We start from the raw sequence: 23127 nt of genomic DNA, 5'->3' as shown, positions 1-23127 counted from the left end.
ATCAGCTCCAAGTCGTTGTCCTTCAATCTAGTTGTAGAAGGTGCACCTCAGTTCCAAGTCCAGTTGTTGTTTTCAATGTTAGTTGCAGGGGGCGCAGCCCACTATCCCATGCGGGAATTGAACCAGCAACCTTATTGTTGAGAGTTCGCGCTATAATCAACTGAGTTATCCGGCCATCCCTCTGGCAGTTCAGCGGCAGCTTGTTGTCTTCAATCTAGTTGTGGAGGGTGCAGCTTACTGGCCCATGTGGGAATCGAACTGGCAACCCTTTTGTTCAGAGCTCACGCCCTAACCAACTGAGCCATCCGGCTGCCCCAAGTCATTGTTTTTTCAATGTAGTTGTGGAGGGTGCAGGTCACTGGCCCATATGGGAATCGAACTGGCAGCCTTGGTGTTATGAGCACTGCGCTCTAATCAACTGAGTCAACTGGCTGCCCCCCCATAACTACTTTTTAACAAACAATTTGTACTTCTTAATCCCTTTCCCTTTTTCACCCAGACCCCCAACCCCACTCCCATCTAGCAACCGTCAAACTGTTTTCTGTATCTATGAATTTATTTCTGTTCTTTTGATTCCACATATAAGTGAAATCACATTGCATTTGTGTTTCTGTCTGACATACTACACTCAGCACAATACCCTGCAGGTCCATCCATGCTGCCACAGATGGCAAGAACCCATTACCTTCCAAGCCAAGCAATATTCCATTGTATATATGTACCACTTCCTCTTTATCCATTCACCCATCAACAGACACCCAGACTGCCTCCACATCTTGGCCATTGTAAACAATGCTGCAATGAACATATGGATGCACATGTCCCCTTGAAGTAGTGCATTTGGTTTCTTTGGATTAATACCAGAAGTGGGATCATTGGGTCTTTCTTTGTCCCTTCTTCTTCTTCTTCTTCTTCTTCTTCTTCTTCTTCTTCTTCTTCTTCTTCTTCTTCTTCTTCTTCTTCTTCTTCTTCTTCTCCTCCTCCTCCTCCTCCTCCTCCTCCTCCTCCTCCTCCTCCTCCTCCTCCTCCTCCTCCTCCTCCTCCTCCTCCTCCTTTTTAAGTTTATTAGGGTTACAATTGTTAGTAAAGTTACTTAGATTTCAGGTGTACAATGCTGTAATACATCGTCTATATATTACATTGTGTGCTCACCACCCAGAGTCAGTTCTCCTTCCATCACCATATATTTGATCCTGTTTACCCTCTTCTACAACTCCCCCCTTACCCTCTGGTAACCACTAAACTCTTGTCTATGTCTATGAGTTTTTGTTTCTTCATTTGTTTGTCTTGTTCTTTTGTTGTTTTCAGTTTTATATACCACATATCAGAGAACTCATATGGTTCTCTACTTTTTCTGTCTGACTTATTTTGCTCAGCGTTATAATCTCAAGATCCATCCATGTTGTCGCAAATGGTACTATTTCATCTTTTCTTATGGCCGAATAGTATTGCATTGTGTATATATACCACAACTGCTTTATCCATTCATCTATCAAAGGAGATTTTGTTTGTTTACCTGTCTTGGCCACCATAAATGAAGCTGCAGTGAACGTTGGAGTACATATGTCTTTATGGATAAGTGTTTTCAGATTTTTGGGGTAGATACCGAGGAGAGGGATTGTAGCCTTTCTTTTAAAGTCTATTTTGTCTGGTATAAGTATTGCTACTTCAGCTCTGTTTTTTTTTTTCTTTTTTCATTTTCATTTTCATTTTCATGAAATAACTTTTCCTGTCCCTTTACTTTCTGTGTGTATCTTTCAATCTGCAGTGAGTCTTTTTTAGACAACATATATAAGGGTTTTGTTTTCTTATCCATTCAGCTTTCCTGAAAATAAGACCTAGCCGGACAATCAGCTCTAATGTGTCTTTTGGAGCAAAACTTAATATAAGAATTGGTCTTATATTATGTTACATAAGACCCGTTTTTATATTATAGTAAAATAAGATTGGGTCTTATGTTAATTTTTACTCCAAAAGATTCATTATAGCTGATTGTATGGCTAGGTCTTATTTTCAGGAAAACATGGTATGTCTTTTGATTGGAACATTTAATCCATTTACATTGAAAGTAATTGTTGATAGTTATGTAACTATTACCATTTTATTATTCATAATTTTGATCTTTTTTCCCCCCTTCTTTAGAAGTCCCTGGTGATGAATTCCTTTAGCTTTTTCTTGTCTGGGAAGCTCTTTATCTGTCCTTCGATTTTAAATGATAACTATGCTGGGAAGAGTACCCTTGGTTGTAGGTCCTTGGTTGTCATCCTGTTGAATATTTTTTTTTTTTTAATTAAATTTATTGGGGTGACAATTGTTAGTAAAATTACATAGATTTCAGGTGTACAATTCTGTATTACATCATCTATAAATCCCATTGTGTGTTCATCACCCAGAGTCAGTTCTTCCATCACCATATATTCGATCCCCCTTACCCTCACCTCCCCCCCCCACCCCCCTTACCCTCTGGCAACCACTAAACTATTGTCCGTGTCTATGAGTTTCTGTTTCTCATTTGTTTGTCTTGTTCTTTTGTTGTTTTTGGTTTATATACCACATATCAGTGAAATCACATGGTTCTCTGCTTTTTCTGTCTGACTTGTTTCGCTCAGCATTACTCTCTCAAGATCCATCCATGTTGTCACAAATGTTCCTATATCATCTTTTCTCACTGCCGAATAGTATTCCATTGTGTATATGTACCACAACTTCTTTATCCATTCATCTATCGAAGGACATTTTGGTTGTTTCCATGTCTTGGCCACCGTAAACAAAGCTGCAATGAACATTGGAGCACACGTGTCTTTATCTCTAAATGTTTTCAGATTTTTTGGGTAGATACCCAGGAGAGGGATTGCTGGGTCATACGGCAATTCTATTCGTAATTCTTTGAGGAACCTCCACACTGCCTTCCATAACGGCTGCACCAGTCTGCATTCCCACCCACAGTGTATGAGGGTTCCTTTTTCTCCACAGCCTCTCCAACATTTGTTACTATTTGTCTTGTTGATGATCGACATTCTGACTGGGGTGAGGTGATATCTCATTGTGGTTTTGATTTGCATTTCTCTGATGATTAGTGATGTTGAGCATTTTTTCATATGTTTATTTGCCATTTGTATGTCCTCTTTGGAGAAATGTCTCTTCAAGTCCTCTGCCCATTTTTCAATTGGGTTGTTTGTATTTTTGTTGTTGAGTTGCATGAGTTCCTTGTATATTCTGGATACTAGCCCCTTATCGGAGGCACTGTTTGCAAAAATCTTCTCCCATTCAGTTGGTGGCCTCTTTATTTTGTCAATGGTTTCTTTTGCTGTGCAGAAGCTTTTAAGTTTCATATAGTCCCATTAGTTTATTTTAGCTTTTACTTCCATTGCCTTTGGAGTCAAGTTCATAAAATGCTCTTTGAACCCAAGGTCCATAAGTTTAGTACCTATGTTTTCTTCTATGCAGTTTATTGTGTGAGGTCTTATGCTTAAGTCTTTGATCCATTTTGAATTAACTTTGGTACATGGTGACAAATAGCAGTCCAGTTTCATTCTTTTGCACGTGGCTATCCAATTCTCCCAGCACCATTTATTGAAGAGGCTGTCTTTGCTCCATTGTATGTTTTTAGCTTCTTTGTCAAAAATGATCTGTCCATATTTATGTGGTTTTATTTCTGGGTTCTCAATTCTATTCCATTGGTCTATGTGTCTGTTTTTCTGCCAATACCATGCTGTTTTGATTATTGTGGCCCTGTAGTACAGGCCAAAGTCAGGAAGTGTGATACCTCCATTATAGTTCTTTTTTCTTAAGATTCCTTTGGCTATTCGGGGTCTTTTGTGGTTCCAAACAAATCTGATGATTTTTTGTTCTATTTCTTTAAAATATACCATTAGGATTTTGATGGGGATTGCATTGAATCTGTATATTGCTTTGGGTAATATGGCCATTTTAACTATGTTGATTCTTCCAATCCATGAGCACGGAATGTCTTTCCATTTCTTTGTGTCTTCTTCAATTTCTTTCAAAAATGTCTTATAGTTTTCAGCATATAGGTCTTTCACATCCTTGGTTAAGTTTATTCCTAGGTATTTTATTCTTTTTGCTGCAATTGCAAAAGGAATTGTTTTTTGTATTTCTTTTTCTGAGATTTCATTGTTAGTATATAGGAAGGCAATGGACTTTTGTGCGTTGATTTTGTAGCCGGCAACTTTACTGTATTCGTTGATTGTTTCTAATAGCTTTTTGGTGGAGTCTTTAGGGTTTTCTATATATAGCATCATGTCATCTGCAAAGAGTGATAATTTAACTTCTTCATTCCCAATTTGGATGCCTTTTATTTCTTTCTCTTGCCTGATTGCTCTGGCAAGGACTTCCAACACTATGTTGAAAAGCAGAGGTGATAGGGGACAGCCCTGTCGTGTTCCTGAACGTAAAGCAAAGGGCTTCAGTTTTTCTCCATTAATTATGAGATTAGCAGAGGGCTTGTCATATATGGCCTTTATTATGTTAAGGTATTTTCCTTCTATACCCATTTTATTAAGTGTTTTAATCATAAATGGATGTTGTATCTTGTTAAATGCTTTTTCTGCATCAATTGATAGAATCATATGATTTTTGTCCTTTATTTTGTTTATGTGATGTATCACATTGATGGATTTGCGTATGTTGAACCATCCTTCTGCCCCGGGGATGAACCCCACTTGGTCGTGATGAATAATCTTTTTAATGTATTGTTGTATTCGATTTGCTAGAATTTTATTTAGGATTTTTGCATCGGTATTCATTAGAGATATTGGTCTGTAGTTTTCTTTTTTTGTGCTGTCCTTACCAGGTTTTGGTATCAGGGTAATGTTGGCCTCATAAAATGAGTTAGGGAGTACTGTCTCTTCTTCAATTTTTTGGAAGAGTTTGTGCAGAATTGGTATTAGATCCTCTTTGAAGGTTTGGTAGAATTCACTAGTGAAGCCATCTGGTCCCGGACTTTTGCTTTTGGGAAGGTTTTGGATGACTGATTCAATTTCGTTACTGGTGATCGGTCTGTTTAGATTTTCCAGTTCTTCATGGTTCAGCCTTGGAAGGCTATATGTTTCTAAGAACTTGTCCATTTCTTCTAGGTTGTTGAATTTGGTGGCATATAGTCCTTCATAGTATTCTTGGATGATCCTTTGTATTTCTGTGGTGTCCGTGATAACTTCCCCTTTTACGTTTCTGATTTTGTTAATCAGTGTCTTCTCTCTTTTTATCTTAGTAAGTCTAGCCAAGGGTTTGTCAATTTTGTTAATCTTTTCAAAGAACCAGCTCTTTGTCACATTAATTTTTTCTATTGTCTTTTTGTTCTCTATTTCATTTAGTTCTGCTCTAATTTTTATTATTTCCTTTCTTCTGCTGACCTTGGGTTTTACTTGTTCTTCTTTTTCTAGTTCTTTAAGGTGTAACATGAGGTTATTTATTTGAGAGTTTTCTTGTTTCTTGAGATAGGCCTGTAATGAGATAAATTTCCCTCTTAAAACTGCTTTCGCTGCATCCCAAAAATTTTGGTAGGATGTATTTTCATTGTCATTTGTTTCTATGTATCTTTTGATCTCTTCTCTAATTTCTTCTTTGACCCAGTCCTTCTTTAAAAGTATGTTGTTTAATCTCCATGTATTTGTGTTTTTTCCCGCTTTCTTTTTACAGTTGATATCCAATTTCAAAGCCTTGTGATCAGAGAATATGCATGGTATGATTTCAATCTTCTTAAATTTGTTGAGACTGATTTTATGTCCCAATATATGGTCTATCCTTGAGAATGTTCCGTGTACACTAGAAAAGAATGTATAGTCTGATGTTTTAGGATGAAGTGCTCTATAAATGTCAATTATGTCCATTTCATCTAATGTGTCATTTAGGACTACTATTTCGTTATTTATTTTCTGTTTCGATGATCTATCCATAGCTGTCAATGATGTATTCAAGTCCCCTAGTATAATTGTGTTTTGGTCAATTTCTCCCTTTAGTTCTGTTAGTAGTTGCTTGGTGTATTTCGGTGCTCCCTGATTGGGGGCATAAATATTGATGACTGTTATGTCTTCTTGTTGTACAGTCCCCTTCACCATTATGAAATGTCCATCTTTGTCTCTTGTTATCTTTTTCACCTTGAAGTCTGTTTCATCTGATATCATTATGGCTACACCTGATTTTCTCTGGGTACCATTTGCTTGGAGTGTCAATTTCCACCCTTTCACTTTGAGTCTATGCTTTTCCTTGTAGCTGAGATGTGTCTCTTGGAGACAGCATATGGTTGGGTTTAGTTTTTTGATCCAATCTGCTACTCTGTGCCTTTTTATTGGTGAGTTCAGTCCATTTACATTTAGGGTGATTATTGATATGTGAGGATCTCCTGTCATTCTATCGTTAGTTTTCTGGTAAGGGTGTGTCTCCATTGTTTCTTTGCCTTTTTGTTGTTGTCTATTATTTCTGTGTGGTGGTATTCTATGATGTTTCCCTCTGTTTCTTCTTTTATATCAGTATATATTTCAATTCTGGATTTATTTTGAGTGGTTACCCTTAAGTTTATGTAAAAGAAAGTTTGATATTTAGAGTATTCCATTTTCTTCAGCACGCTTACTTTCTCCATTCCCATATTCCGGTTCAGGCCTTTACTCTCCCCCTTTTTGAGTTTTGGTTACCACAAATTGTCCCTGTTGATGGTGGTCGAATAGCCTCCTTTAGTATTTCTTGTAGTGCAGGTCGTGTATTAGAAAATTCCCTCAGCTTCTGTATGTCTGGAAAGGTCTTTATTCCTCCTTCATATCTAAAGGATATCTTTGCTGGATATATTATTCTTGGCTCATGATTTCTCTCTTTCAATAGTTTGAATATTTGGTTCCACTCCCTCCTGGCTTGTAGAGTTTCTGCTGAAAAATCTGATGATAATCTAATGGGCTTTCCTTTGTATGTTACCGTCTTCTTTTCCCTGGCTGCCTTGAGGATTCTTTCTTTGTCGTTGATTTTAGACAGCTTCAATACAATGTGCCTTGGAGAAGGCCTGTTGGGATTGAGGTAACTAGGTGTTCTATTTGCTTCTTGGATTCGAGGGTCCAGTTCTGTCCACAAATTTGGGAAGTTCTCATCGACAATTTGTTTGAATATATTCTCTGTTCCCTTCTCTCTTTCTTCTCCTTCTGGTATGCCCATTATTCTTATATTGCTCTTTCTGATGGAGTCAGAAAGTTCTTGTAGAGTTCTTTCATTTCTTTTAAGTCTCAAGTCTCTTTCTTCTTCTATCTGTGTCATTTCCATGTTTCTATCTTCGATGTCACTGATTCTTTCCTCCATCTGGTCAACTCTACTACCTAAGCTGGTTATTTCATTCTTAATTTCTTCTATTGAGTTCTTAATCTCCAGAAATTCTATTTGGTTCTTTTTTAAGATTTCAATCTCTTTCGTAAAATGCTCATACTGTTCTTTGATTGAGTTTCTGAGTTCATTTAACTGCCTATCTGTGTTTTCTTGTATCTCGTTGAGTTTTTTCAGAACTGCAATCTTGAATTCTCTGTCATTTAAGTCACATATTTCTGTATCTTTAAGTCCCTTCTCTGGAGATTTTTCACTTTCTTTCTGAGCTATCTTGTTTCCTTGGTTATTCATGGCAATTACTGGTTTACTATTTCTCTTCCTAGACATCTACAGGAGTGACTTCTGCAACAGGTTGATAGAAAGCGGTCTTTCTTTTGTTTGCCAGTACTTGTTGGTAGAATGTTTTATTATTTCTCCAACTGCAACTTATTTGTCTTCTCCCACACGGTAGTGCTGTTTTCTCTGCACTATTCCAATTTCTCACACAATGGGGGGATTCCCTGGGAGACGGGCTTCTCCTCTATTTATAGTTCGTCTAGGTCACAGGGCGCAGTGTCCCGGGGGGTATGCGGAGAGCTTTTGATGTTCCAAAGCTCTTCCAGCTGCTGATTCAGAGCCCGTATGTTTCAGCAGTTCTGATTACTCCTGCAGGGATCAGCCCAGATAGGTGGGGTCAGGGGCGGGGTGAGTTGTGAGAGGTGGCCCAGAGCAATGGCCTCGACCACCACCACAGCCGATCCTGCTTCCACAGCTCTCTCCCCTTTGCTGGAACTAGTTGGGCTGTGAATTTGTGTCTGCGGTACACAGTTCTCAAAATAGCAAATTTTCTGTTGTTTTGATCTGACACTGCTACTGTTTCGCTTCTAGCACCGGGCAGGTGGGGGCGGGGCGAGCTCTGAGAGGGGAGGGAGGGGGCGGCTAGTCTCAGTGCCTATGGCTCCATTCTCTGCTCGGCCGTGCGGGCTTAAACCACCGTTTTCAGCCTTTTTCCCTCAGTCTTTTCTCCGAGGTCTCTGCAGTGAGCGTTGGGTTCAGCCGTGTTATGTGCTGTCCCCTCAGCCCTGTGGAGCCCTGGCGGAGCCCTAGCAGTCCGAGTTCTTCCCTCACTCGCAGCTGTGGTAGTTTCGGGAAGCAGCGAGCTCGGCGCACTGAGCTGGGTCTGCGTCCTGCGCGCGCGCGGCTCCGTCTCCGCGCACTTCTCCCTTTCCTCCTCCCCCCACTCGTGCGAATCTCCCACCTGTAGGTGATTTCAGTCGGTAGTGGGCCTCTTCGTCTTGCCTGTCTGCTGTGCAGGGAGTCCTTTGTGGAGTTTTTGTTGTTCGATTCTTTGTAAATTCCAGGGGAGCTTTACAGAGGCTCTCCTCACTCCGCAATTTTTCCGCCATCCTGTTGAATATTTTGTGCCAATCCTTTCTGGCCTGCAAAGTTTGTATTGAGAAATGAACTGACACTCTTATAGGGGCTCCCTGATAAGTTACTAGTTGCCTTTCTCTTTCTGCTTTTAGGATTCTCTCTTGGTCTTTAACTTTTGCCATTTTCATTATAATGTGTCTTAGTGTGGGCCTGTTTAGGTTCACCTGTTTGGGACTCTCTGCTCTTCCTGGACTTGTATGTCTATTTTCCTTGCCAGGTTAGGAAAGTTTTCAGTCATTATTTCTTCAAGTAGGTTCTCAATCTCTTGCTTTGTCTCTTCTCCTTCTGGTACCCCTATGATGCGAATGTTGTTACTGTTGCTGTTGTCCCAGATGTCTCTTAAACTATGCTCTTTTTTTTCCAATTCTTTTTCCCATTTGCTGTTCTGTTTGGGTGTTTTCTGTTACCTTGTCTTCCAAATTACTGATTCGATTTTCTGCTTCTTGTAGTCTGCCGGTGATTACTTCTAGTGCATTCTTCATTTCAGTTATTGTCTTCTTCACTTATGACTGTCGTTTTTAAAAACAATGGTTTCTATGTCCTCTTTATGCTTGCTATGTCTTTGTTGAAGTTCTCACTAAGTTCCTTGAGCATCCTTATAACCATTGTTTTGAACTCTCTCTGGTAGGTTGCCTGCCTCCATTTTGTCTAGTTCTTTTTCTGGAATTTTCTCCTGTTCTTTCACTTGGGACATATTTCTTTGTTTTCTCATTTTGGCTGCCTCTCTGTGTTTATTTCTATGAATTTGGTAGATCTGTTGTCTCTCAGTCTTGGCCGGATGGCTTTATGTAGTAGGTGCCCTATGGGGCCCTGGCACAGTCTCTCTGGTCACCTGCTCTGAGTGCTCCAGGAGTGTCCATTGTGTGTGCCCTCCTTTTATAGTTGAGCCTTGATTGCTATTGGCATGTCCGTGGGTAGGATTGGCCCTCAGGCTGATTGGCTGTGGGGTTTGGCCATGTCCACAGCTTATGGGATGCTGTGGTGGGGGCTTACCCCACTGAGTGAGATTCTCCACAGCAGGCTCTGGTACCTGTTGAGACCTCCCTTTGTGTGTGCCACTTGTAGGGCTAATTGGGTTGTACTCTGCTGTGGTGTGAAGCCCCCCCTCCAAGTATGTTGGTTCTGGGGACTCTGGGGAGGGTCTTCAGTGCAGGTCCAGGTCACCCACTGCCTGCGACCACCTGGGGACTATCTGGTAGGAGCTATAAAGCTATCCACAGTTGTTCATCGCCTGTGCTAAAATTGGAGGCAAATAGGAGAAGACACACTGCAATTCAAAGATGGCTACCACTAATGCTGGGCCTTGGGTGTCTCTTCAAAAAGCCAGGACACCCCAAAGTCTGCTGCCTCCTGCTGGCTCCGTTAAGTTTCAGTCACTGATAAAGCCTCGTGTGGTACGTGAATTTGGGTGAGTCAGGGCCTCAGGGAGTCAGTAGTGTGGGAAGATTTGTGGTCACCAGTTAGTGTAGACTCTGGTTTGGTGCCAGTGTTAAACCTGGAACTACTCAGCAAAAGTCGCAAGGCACACTGAGGTCAGTCACCACCCACCTGGAACGGGCTGACTCCAATAATTTTGCAAGAAAGTGTACAATGTGGGTGGGGCTGGCTGCTCCTGAGAAAATGCCTCTGGCGTTGGGGGAGTTGTGTAGGGTGGGGTCCCAGTGAGTCAGCAGCAGTGGAGCTCACCAGGCCAATCAGATTCAAATTTGGCCTGTGGAGGGAGGACTCAACATGGGAAAGATGGCGCCTGCCTGTTGGCTTCATAGGAGTAGGACCCCTCACAGGGAAAATGGTGTCTGTCCTCCAGCCCTGCCCTGAAGCCACACAGCTCAGTCTGACCCCCGTATGCCTCCGACACCTCCCAAGTCACTGTCCCTTTGTTGGAGCCCAGGGTGAATGCCTGCAAGCGAGTGAATCTGTGGGCAGGCCTTTTAAGAGGATGCCTGGGTTTCCCATAGCCTTCTGTCCACCTGGATGGTTGGAATTCCCACTGTTTTTCACAGCCATATGTTGTGGGGGCTCCTCTTTCTGGCACCAGTACTCTGGGCTGGGGAGGCTGGTATGGGGCTGCGGTCCCTCACTCCTCTGGCAGGATCCTCTGTAGCCAAGACATCCATCCAGGTTCTCAACCGCCACACAGAGGTTTGGGATTAGCCATTTCCATGTCGCCACCCCTCCTACTGGTCTGGACATGGCTGCTTCTTTATATCCTTAGTTATAAAACCTCTGTTTAGCCAGACTTCAGATGGTTCTCCTGGTTGATTATTTTATAATCTAGTTGTAATTTTAATGTGTTCACAGAAGGAAGCAGGCACAGTGTTTATCTACTCCACCATCTTGGATGTCCCATTTGTTCTTTGGTTAGTTTTTTGTAGTTTAATTCTAATTATTCTTGGGAACAGAGAATTAAAACAAACAAATAAGTCAGTTTATTTCTGCAATCATTTGTTATTAGGTGTTCATAATATGTTAGATACTGTACTAGCTCTTGGGATATAAAGATGGATAAGCTTTTGAATATCACAGCCTATTTAAGAACATTACAGCTCTTGAGCAGATCACAGTCTAGGGGATGATGTTACAAAAATCGTAGAATCTAGTAAAATTCTCATAGCCACGATCTCTCTTCTTCAGTTCCTGTTTCACTTTGAGATAGTAACTAAAAGCTCTGCAAGATTTTTGCTTTCTACTTTTATTTCTGACCATGAAGCTCATTAAATCTCACCTTTAACTTTCCTCAGTGCTACATAAACGCCAAGGGCACACTTGTCCCTTCTTCCACAAAGCTTCCCAATTTGGGAACTTGAGAAGCAGATTGAGAAGGATATCTTAGTCTCAATGGGTATTTTCCCCAACCCTGAGTTTCTCTGGATTGGCTGGTACCCATCTCTTCAGGCATCTACCCTGCCCAGGATTTCTACCTTCTGAATGTTTTCTCACATTTGTTATTTTTTCAAGCATGAAAATATTTAATAGAGAAATAAACTATGACTAGTTATACTTCAGATTTGTTTCCTTTATCATTTTGAGAAATATTTCCCCATAAACTCCCATAGTCCACTATTATAATGTAAATATTGTATCTTATTGCATTTGAAGCTATTATTATTTAAGCAAATCATATAAAGTTTCATGTAATTAGCACATTTGCTTCTAAGAAACGTGTGATATAAATTAGGACAAACTAGTTTCCTTTACCTCTAATATTTTACAGGTAGGTAACTAAAGTAGTAAGTAACCTGAAAAGTGGAAAGGATTCATGAAAAACTTCTAAACACTTCCACCAAAACTGGAAAATAAATATGTGAAAGTAAATGTAACCAGTATCAAATTATCTGTTTTTTAAAAGAACAGAATTATGAAAAAGAGAGATGATGTTTTATATAACCAACATATGAAAAACGTCTTTATTCTTATGTTTGAGCTACAAATTACTGTATTTATAACCAGTACTCTTTTTGTTAAAACAAAAAGTACTAGAATGCATTTCCCCTGTAATAACTACCTATTTTTATTAAATTTAATTATTTACAACTTATTTAGTGGGAGTTTGATATTTAATTTTTAAAAACCTAATTAATTATTTACATTTTAATAAATGGTATGTTTTAATATGTATCCATAAGGACATAAAATATCTAAAGTGTTTTATTTTGTAGCATAATACTTATATTTTTCATAAATATAGGTAGAAAACTATTACCCACAAGAAATGCCATACCTTGACTGTGTTTCCATTAATTGTAGTTTTCATTTCAGTTTTTTCTTTACTCTTAGAAACAAGTGGCTAAATTTCTGTCATCTATTTCCTCAACTAAACTGTGAGAGAAAGAATAACGGGAGAGGAGAACAATTCATATGGAACTCCTACCAGTATCCCGTGTAGTCCTCCTTAGACCGAGCAGAATTTGAGGGGAAAGGCACAGTGAAGTTTACCATTTAATCACAAGTACCACAAACTATTAAATACTAAACTTCCATATGAGGTATGATCACAAAACATGGTGCCTATTTAAATTAAAAAAAATATTACAGTAAAAGACACATTGCCATTAATACACCTCAAAATACTCCCCCTCACTTCAAATACACTTATCCCATCATTCTTGCCACTTTCTGAAGGAGTTCTGGAATCATCTTTTGTGAGTGTCTTTACTTCATCCTCCATCATGACAATGCTCCGTTTCACAAGTTGCTTCTGGTTCAGCAATTTCGATCAAATGAAAACATTACAGTGTGTCCTCATCCACCTTATTCACTGGATCTGGCACCATGTGACTTCTGGCTCTTCCCCAAAGTCAAAATGACCATGAAAGGAAAACATTTTGAATCGATTCAGGACATCGAGGCAGCCACAACAGTGCAACTAAAGACACGAAAGAGGACTTCCAGAAATGCCTCAGAAAGTGGCAAGAATGATGGGATAAGTATGTTTTAAGTGAGGAGGAGTATTTTGAGGGGGATTAATGGTAATGTGTCTTTTACTGTAATAAATGCTTTTTTAATTTAAACATTCACCATATTTTTTCCTTACACTTCATATTTTCCCTTTTCTTTTTCTTTCCTGGCTTTTCACCGTCGAAATAGATTGTGCAATGGATTTCTTGTATCACATTCAGGGGAAGTGGGAAGTGATACACTGATTTTAAAAAAAGCATATAGAGAATATAAGGTGCCTTTTACTAGTATGGAAACTTAAAATGCATGCATATATTTTACTTCATTTGGACATTAAATTCATCCTGCTTTGTTAAAAACTAGCTATTGACCTCTACTGCTTTATGAGATTCCTTATTGTTGGTCTGGCTTATATGACTCTGAGAAAGAGGTAGCAACATCTTCCCCCTTAAAAGTAGCTCTGCATGAATATTTATGTGCTTGTAGTATGTTTAAGGAACATTATAGCACCGGATTAGGAAGCTTTCTAGAAAAATTTGAACAAGAGTCCTATGCCAAATTTTGTCAGATATGTTTTAAAAAAACATATACCATTTGTCCTTAGGCTTCTTATAGTTTTGTTGGGAAAGGAGATGAGAAAAATTTATAATAAAAAATAGATAACATAGCAACACCTTAATTAAAGGGAATAATATTTGTTTTTAATTTTTTTCCTCTTACACTGTCCACAGAGCATTTATTGACACCACCATTCTTGAAAATTGGGTTTTCTTATTAGTTAGACTCTCCTGAAAGTTCCCATGCTGTTTTCATATAAATAGTCATGCATATACAGTGAATTTAGTTCCTTCAGAGGCAGCCAGGGTTATAGTGCTAGAGAAGTGTCACTTCTTTTGTGCTGTTGACTCCCTGTCAAATTCTGTGCAACATTTCTAGCATCTGTAAGTTGCCTCTGTCCTACTACTTAGTTCCTTCTTTGTGACAACCCAAAAAATAAGAGGATTTAAAACAGGCTTCTTGCCTTATGATTAAAAAAAAAAAAAATCCAATGACTTTTCACTCATGAGGGAAATTTCCAAGAAATCTTTCTCTTTGTTCTTTTTCCCTTGTGAGTCTCTCAGAGAGGGTCAGTGGTGACTTTTTGATATGAAAATGCATTTTGTGCAGCCAGTGAGGTATAATCCAAAGTAAAAGCAGGGGCAAAGATAGACTACCTGAAGTATCATTACTCCTGGTGGTTCTCTTCCAGAGAATTTGCCATGTTGACTGAAATCAAGTTCTGTGTCTCTCAGATCTCCTGGCCAACAGCATAGGTTGATTTCATATGCTTGAAATCATATCCGTTTTCTCATTGTCTGTACAGTCAGATGATGCCTCTGTTTTAGTAGGTACATCTCGTGCTGCTTAACTTTCCCAGCCTTTTCACAGTTGTCCCAGTGATTTGGAAGAAAGTCTCTTTATTTCTGGGCACTTTCAGTGCTGAAACTACATGTACTGCTCATAGTTCCCTCCGTCTTTGTCACAGGTCCATGTTTGGATGCAGGGGTTACACTGCTTGTAACCCTTGCAACTTCTCAGCTCCATGAACTGTACATGTAGCTGTCTGAGGACTTCCCTGTCCAGTGTATTCACTGAATGCATCAACTGGTATCAGTTTGTGTTGAAATCAAAGTATTTGAGGAAGCCAATTGCAAATTCACAGAAGAGGAAATTGTTGGTCTCCTTGATTGTCCTCATGCACCAGTGCATGTTGTTATTGGTGCTGGTGCAGACAGAGAAGGTCTCCAGTATCCAGAGAGGTGCAGTCTGCCAGTGCTGGTTGTCATGGGTAAAGCACGTGAAGTCTGACATGCTGCACTGTTGTTCTGCAGTCGCTTGAGCAGCTTGCGAAGTTTCCTCTTCTGCTCCTGCAACAGTTACACCTTGTCCTTCTCTTGCAGCCCCTTCAGAAAGGATGTGGACTGGTGCCTTTATGCTTGAGGTGGCCTTTGTGCTGGGTGTGGTGATTTTGTGACAATTACATTCTTCTAGCCGGTTTTTCTTCGGGTGACCTTGGACTTCCATCAGATTCTTAATTTTGTTTTGCAGGGTTTCGATCTCATGGTAAATGTGCAGCTTGTGTTCTTTGCAGGCCTGCAGGGACTTGTACAAGTCCAAGTCACAGTGGACCGTGTTGTTCTCTAAGATGTAGCACCGATGTGTGACTTTAATGGGTTGGAGGCTGAGTAGTCCAGAAGGCCTCCAGTGCCACTGAAGTCCCTGCTGTCCTTGGTCCTCAGGGACCTGGTCAGTGCTTCTTGGTAAGGTTGTGGAACTGGGACACATCATCCAGATCTACATGGTGTACCTCGCTATCCATCTCGACGGCCACTGAGTGGATGGAATGATTACAGGGATAGCCGGCCTTGTGCTTCTTGAAGAACTTTTTCTGATGTCCAGGCAGGTAGTCCCCAGCATCACAGGTGCAGGTCTCGCTGCCCTGCCCATAGTACTTGGGTACCAGGTTGGACGGGGCTCTGCCCCCAGGCTGGGCCAGGCCCTTGCACTTGTGCACCTTCGGTGTCCCCATGGTATCCTTCACATACTGTCATTTCTGTCCCAGCTGCCCACACGCGGTCTGGTATTTGGCATGCTGGCACAGGTCTTTCACGTGCTGGTACTTGGGTAGGAAGTTGTCCTGGGCATCCACCTTGTCATTGTCTCTGTTGTGTAGCAGTTTGACTCTTTCCACCAAGAAGGAGTCCCACCAGAGCCTTATCTTCTTTTTCAAGTGAAACTGATTCACCCGCTGCTCTGTGTCCAGAAACTTGAAGATGGATTCCCCATCCATATCCAATGGGATGTCCAGACCTGCAATGTCCAGGATGGCGGGGGTCAGGTCAGTGTTGAGGACAATGTGGGGATTCAGCGAGCCAGCCTCCATGTTGGGGCCCCTCAGTAGAACCAGACCCTGATGTTAAACTCATACGGCATGGAGGCATGGACTTACCCTTCACCAGGCTGAACTAGCCTATGTGGTAGCCGTGGTCAGCGGTGTACATGATGTAGGTATTGTCCAGCTCACCTGTCTCCACCAGCATGTTGTAAATTGTCTCCATGGAGTCATCCACAGACATGAGGGTCTGCAGGCGCTTCTGCTGCAGCATGTTGGTGAATTCCATGGATGGGTTTCATGGGCCTCGTGTAGTGCATGATCCAGTGCTTGTCAGGGTTGTGCGTATAGTTGTAGCTCCAAGTGATGTGCTGCGACACTTTGTGGAAGAGGCGTAAGTACTGAAGGCCTAAGTCCTGGGGCTTTGTAGGACTGCCTGGCTGATGACCATTAGGGCTGGCCAGTGCAGGTACATCTTGGACGTGTGGGAAAATGTCGCTGTCATTGCTGATGATGTCCGGGAATCCTTGGAGTAGTCAAAGCCATGCTTCTCCTTCACCCTGTTTCAGTAGAGCATGGAGTTATAAGCAGGAGTTTTTAAAGAGGCTGACTGACTCCATCCAGCCTGGTGGCACATAGGAGCCAATGTATTCAGTCAGTTACTTCCCAAAGAAAACTGTCTGGTAGCCTGTGCTGTTGACGTACATGGCAAGGGTATGGCTCTCATGCTGTACCTGCTAGGAGGGCAAGGAGCAATTCTTGTTGTTGGTGTAGGTGTTGTGGTTGTGGATGTACTTCCTGGTTAGGAGAGCGGAGCACAAGGGGCAACTAATGGGCCTAGTCACCAAGGCATTGATGAAGGGCTCCCTGCCCTGCACTGTGATGCACCTGATCTTGTTCATCACCTGCATGGAACTGAGCTCCATGAACTGCTCATCCATCAGCACCAGGATGATGGTGGGGTGGATGTTTCTGGGGTCCCTATGACACCTGCCTTTATGACAGGAACTCCCACCCAGCACAGAGACAACATTTGCTGACAGCAGGCAAAGCAGGAGACCGGGACGTGCCATTTTGTTTTTGTTGATCCCTTGCTTCTTGCAGGAGGCAGGAGTCTGAGGTTGCATCTAGTGGATTTGTTTCTTTGCCCTCTTCCCTCTCTGCTCACGGATCTCTGGCTGGAGAGAGACACGCGGCCCAACTGGCCGGACCCCACTGCCCCAGACTCATGGCTCTGGCCCTGAAGTCCTGCCCAGAATAGGGCAGCAGCAGAGAACTGGGGTCCTGACAGCGCTCTGCCTCTGGAAGCTGCAGGATCCGGCTTGGGAATGATATTCTTTAAACAAAGTTCTATTCTGATTATAAAAGTAACATATTTGTGGTAGAAAACTTCTTTCTGACTTGGGTTTCATTTGTTCTTCTTTTTCTAGTTCTTTAAGGTGTAACGTGAGGTTATTTATTTGGGATTTGTCTTGTTTCCTGAGATAGGCCTGTAATGATATAAATTTCCCTCTTAAAGTCACCCCAATAAACTTTAATTTAAAAATAGAATACATATCAATAATCCATTAAAAAAAGAACTGAAAAAAAGAACACTTCAAAAAATATAAATAAGAAAATCAATAAATCATCAGTGACTCCTTACCAGTGCCTGAGATAACCAGTTATCATTTCAGAGAATTTCTTTCCTTCTATCCATATTGCTCTACATAATTTTAGATCATACTGATAAACAATTTCATTCTCCGTTTTTCATTAACATTGTTTTTATTTAAAAGTTTCCTCCATGTCATTAAAATTATTTGTAAACATTTTTGATGGCTGTGTAATAACCAATTCAATAATTATACTATCGTTTATGTAATAACTTCCCGATTGTTAGACATTTAGGCAAGTCATTTTTATTTTGCATTATAAATAAAACTGATAAACATTTGTGGCATAAATTTTTGCATATTTTAAAAAATTTATTGGGGTGACAATTGTTAGTAAAATACATAGATTTCAGGTGTACAATTCTGCATTACATCATTTATAAATCCCATTGTGTGTTCACCACCCAGAGTCAATTCTTCCATCACCATATATTTGATCCCCCTTACCCTCATCTCCCAACCCCCACCCCCCTTACCCTCTGGTAACCACTAAACTATTGTCTGTGTCTATGAGTTTCTGTTTCTCATTTGTTTGTCTTGTTCTTTTGTTGTTTTAGGTTTATGTACCACATATCAGTGAAATCACATGGTTCTCTGCTTTTTCTGTCGGACTTATTTCGCTCAGCATTACACTCAAGATCCATCCATGTTGTCACAAATGTTCCTATATCATCTTTTCTTACTGCTGAATAGTATTCCATTGTATATATATATACCACAACTTCTTTATCCATTCATCTATCGAAGGACATTTTGGCTGTTTCCAGTCTTGGCCACCGTAAACAAAGCTGCAATGAACATTGGAGCACATGTGTCTTTATCTATAAATGTTTTCAGATTTTTTGGGTAGATACCCAGGAGAGGGATTGCTGGGTCATATGGTAATTCTATTCGTAATTTCTTGAGGAACCTCCACACTGCCTTCCATAATGGCTGCACCAGTCTGCATTCCCAACAGTGTATGAGGGTTCCTTTTTCTCCACAGCCTCTCCAACATTTGTTACTATTTGTCTTGTTGATGATAGCCATTCTGACTGGGGTGAGGTGATATCTCATTGTGATTTTGATTTGCAATTCTCTGATGATTAGTGATGTTGAGCATTTTTTCATATGTCTATTTGCCATTTGTATGTCCTCTTTGGAGAAATGTCTCTTCAAGTCCTCTGCCCATTTTTCAATTGGGTTGTTTGTTTTTTTGTTGTTGAGTTGCATGAGTTCCTTGTATATTCTGGAAACTAGCCCCTTATCGGAGGCACTGTTTGCAAAAATCTTCTCCCATTCAGTTGGTGGCCTCTTTATTTTGTCGATGGTTTCTTTTGCTGTGAAAAAGCTTTTAAGTTTCATATAGTCCCATTTGTTTATTTGAGCTTTTACTTCCATTGCCTTTGGAGTCAAGTTCATAAAATGCTCTTTGAACCCAAGGTCCATAAGTTTAGTACCTATGTTTTCTTCTATGCAGTTTATTGTGTCAGGTCTTATGCTTAAGTCTTTGATCCATTTTGAATTAACTTTGGTACATGGTGACAGATAGCAGTCCAGTTTCATTCTTTTGCACGTGGCTATCCAATTCTCCCAGCACCATTTATTGAAGAGGCTGTCTTTCCTCCATTGTATGTTTTTCGCTTCTTTGTCAAAAATTATCTATCCATATTTATGTGGTTTTATTTCTGGGTTCTCAATTCTATTCCATTGTTCTATGTGTCTGTTTTTCTGCCAATACCATGCTGTTTTGACTATCGTAGCCCTGTAGTACAAGCCAAAGACAGGGAGTGTGATACCTCCATTATTGTTCTTTTTCCTTAAGATTGCTTTGGCTATTCGGGATCTTTTGAGTTCCAAACAAATCTGATGATTTTTTCTTCTATTTCTTTAAAAAATGCCATTTGGATTTTGATGGGGATTGCATTGAATCTGTATATTGCTTTGGGTAATATGGCCATTTTAACTATGTTGATTCATCCAATCCATGAGCACGGAATGTCTTTCCGTTTCTTTGTTTCTTCTTCAATTTCTTTCAAAAATGTCTTATAGTTTTCAGCATATAGGTCTTTCACATCCTTGGTTAAGTTTATTGCTAGGTATTTTATTCTTTTTGCTGCAATTGCAAAAGGAATTGTTTTTTGTATTTCTTTTTCTGAGATTTAATTGTTAGTATATAGGAAAGCAATGGACTTTTGTATGTTGATTTTGTAGCCAGCAACTTGACTGTATTTGTTGATTGTTTCTAATAGTTTTTTGGTGGAGTCTTTAGGGTTTTCAATATATAGCAGCATGTCATCTACAAAGAGTGATAATTTAACGTCTTCATTCCCAATTTGGATGCCTTTTATTTCTTTCTCTTGCTTGATTACTCTGGCAAGACCTTCCGACACTATGTTGAAAAGCAGAGGTGATAGGGGACAGCCCTGTCATGTTCCTGAACGTAGAGCAAAGGGCTTCAGTTTTTCACCATTAGTTATGAGATTAGCAGAGGGCTTGTCATACATGGCCTTTATTATGTTAAGGTATTTCCTTCTATACCTATTTTATTAAGTGTTTTAATCATAAATGGATGTTGTATCTTGTCAAATGCTTTTTCTGCATCAATTGATATAATCATCTGATTTTTGTCCTTTATTTTGTTTATGTGATGTATCACATTGATGGATTTGCGGATGTTGAACCATCCTTGTGCCCCGGGGATGAACCCCACTTCTTTGGTCCTGATGAATAATCTTTTTAATGCATTGTTGTATTTGATTTGCTAGAATTTTATTTATGATTTTTGCGTCGGTATTCATCAGAGATATTGGTGCGTAGTTTTCTTTTTTTGTGCTGTCCTTACCAGGTTTTGGTATCAGGGTAATGTTGGCCTCATAAAATGAGTTAGGAAGTACTGTCTCTTCTTCAACTTTTTGGAAGAGTTTGAGCAGGATTGGTATTAGATCCTCTTTGAAGGTTTTGTAGAATTCACTAGTGAAGCCATCTGGTCCTGGACTTTTGCTTTTGGGAAGGTTTTGGATGACTGATTCAATTTCATTACTGGTGATCGGTCTGTTTAGATTTTCCAGTTCTTCATCGTTCAGCATTGGAAGGCTATATGTTTCTAAGAACTTGTCCATTTCTTCTAGGTTGTTGAATTTGGTGGCATATAGTCCTTCATTGTACTCTTGGATGATCCTTTGTATTTCTGTGGTGTCCGTGATAACTTCCCCTTTTTCGTTTCTGATTTTGTTAATTAGTGTCTTCTCTCTTTTTATCTTAGTAAGTCCAGCCAAGGGTTTGTCAATTTTGTTAATCTTCTCAAACAACCAGCTCTTTGTCGCATTAATTTTTCCTGTTGTCTTTTTGTTCTCTATTTCATTTAGTTCTGCTCTAATTTTTGTTATTTCCTTTCTTCTGCTGACCTTGGGTTTTACTTGTTCTTCTTTGTCTAGTTCTTAAAGGTGTAAAATGAGGTTATTTATTTGGGAGTTTTCTTGTTTCTTGAGATAGGCCTGTAATGATATAAACTTCCCTCTTAAAATTGCTTTCGCTGCATCCCAAAAGTTTTGGTAGGATGTATTTTCATTGTCATTGGTTTCTATGTATCTTTTGATCTCTCCTCTAACTTCTTCTTTGACTCAGTCGTTCTTTAAAAGTATGTTGTTTAATCTCCATGTGTTTGTATTTTTTCTTGCTTTCTTTTTGCAGTTGATATCCAATTTCAAATTTTGTGATCAGAGAATATGCTTGGTATGATTTCAATCTTCTTTAATTTGTTGAGACTGATTTTATGTCCCAATATATGGTCTATCCTTGAGAATGTTCCGTGTATACTAGAAAAGAATGTATAATCTGATGTTTTAGGATGAAGTGCTCTATATATGTCAATTATGTCCATTTCATATAATGTGTCATTTAGGGCTGCTATTTCGTTATTTATTTTCTGTTTGGATGATCTATCCATAGCTGTCAATGATGTATTTAAGTCCCCTAGTATAATTGTGTTTTGGTCAATTTCTCCCTTTAGTTCTGTTAGTAGTTGCTTGGTATGTTTCGGTGCTCCCTGATTGGGGGCATAAATATTGATGACTGTTATGTCTTCTTGTTGTATAGTCCCCTTCACCATTATGAAATGTCCGTCTTAGTCTCTTGTTATCTTTTTCACCTTGAAGTCTGTTTCATCTGATATCATTATGACTACAACTGATTTTATCTGGGTACCATTTGCTTGGAATGTCAATTTCCACGCTTTCACTTTGAGTCTATGCTTGTCCTTGTAGCTGAGATGTGTCTCTTGGCGATAACATATGGTTGGATTTAATGTTTTGATCCAGTCTGCTACTCTGTGCCTTTTTATTGGTGAGTTCAGTCCATTTATATTTAGGGTGATTATTGATATGTTAGGATATCCTGTCATAATATCTTTAGTTTTCTGGAAAGGCTGTGTCTCCATTGTGTCTTTGCCTTTTTGTTGTTGTCTATTATTTCTGTGTGGTGGTATTCTATGATGTTTCCCTCTGTTTCTTCTTTTATTACAGTATATATTTTAGTTCTGGATTTTTTTGAGTGGTTACCCTTAAGTTTATGTAAAAGAAAGTTTGACATTTAGAGTATTCCGTTTTCTTCAGCATGCTTACTATCTCCATTCCTGTATTCCGCTTCAGGCCTTTACTCTCCCCCTTTTTATGTTTTGGTTGCCACAAATTGTCCCTGTTGATGGTGGTTGAATAGCCCCCTTTAGTATTTCTTGTAGTGCAGGTCGTGTATTAGAAAGTTTCCTCAGCTTCTGTATGTCTGGAAAGGTCTTAAGCCTCCTTCATATCTAAAGGATATCTTTGCTGGATATATTATTCTTGGCTCATAATTTCTCTCTTTCATTAATTTGAATATTTGGTTCCACTCCATCCTGACTTGTAGAGTTTCTCTTGAAAAATCTGATGATTATATAATGGGCTTTCCTTTGTAGGTTACCGTCTTCTTTTCCCTGGCTGCCTTGAGGATTCTTTCTTTGTCGTTGATTTTAGACAGCTTCAATGCAATGTGCCTTGGAGAAGGCCTGCTGGGATTTAGGTAATTAAGTGTTCTATTTGCTTCCTGGTTTCGAGGTGCAGTTCTGTCCACAAGTTTGGGAAGTTCTCATCAACAGTTTGTTTGAATATATTGTCTGTTCCCTTCTCTCTTTCTTCTCCTTCTGGTATGCCCATTATTCTTATATTGCTCTTTCTGATGGAGTCAGAAAATTCTTGTAGTGTTCTTTCATTTCTTTTAAGTCTCAAGTCTCTTTCTTCTTCTATCTGTGTCACTTCCAGGTTTGTATCTTCGATGTCACTTATTCTTTCCTCCATGTGGTCAACTCTACCTAAGATGGTTGTTTCATTCTTAATTTCTTCTATAGAGTTCTTAACACGTTGCATACGTATCACGAGAATCTTCGTTTTTTCTGAGCCATGCGTTGAGGATTGATAATGAGAATTTTCGTTTTTACTGTTGACTCTTTTTACTTTG

General features: G+C 39.8%; 1 protein-coding gene and 1 pseudogene across 2 annotated transcripts in view; one reads left to right on the top strand and one right to left on the bottom strand.

Annotated features, from left to right (window-relative positions):
- Positions 1-23127, top strand: part of ZC3H12B (zinc finger CCCH-type containing 12B) — a 194537-nt gene that overhangs the window by 41558 nt on the left and 129852 nt on the right. The gene's annotated exons all lie outside the window — the stretch shown is intronic.
- Positions 14520-17076, bottom strand: LOC109439766 (extracellular sulfatase Sulf-2 pseudogene; annotated as a pseudogene).

Source organism: Rhinolophus sinicus, chromosome 18 (genome assembly GCF_057876585.1).
Source record: "Rhinolophus sinicus isolate RSI-liver-muscle chromosome 18, RSI-T2T, whole genome shotgun sequence".
NCBI classification, from domain to species: domain Eukaryota; kingdom Metazoa; phylum Chordata; class Mammalia; order Chiroptera; family Rhinolophidae; genus Rhinolophus; species Rhinolophus sinicus.
This window is presented reverse-complemented; position numbering and strand designations above follow the sequence as displayed.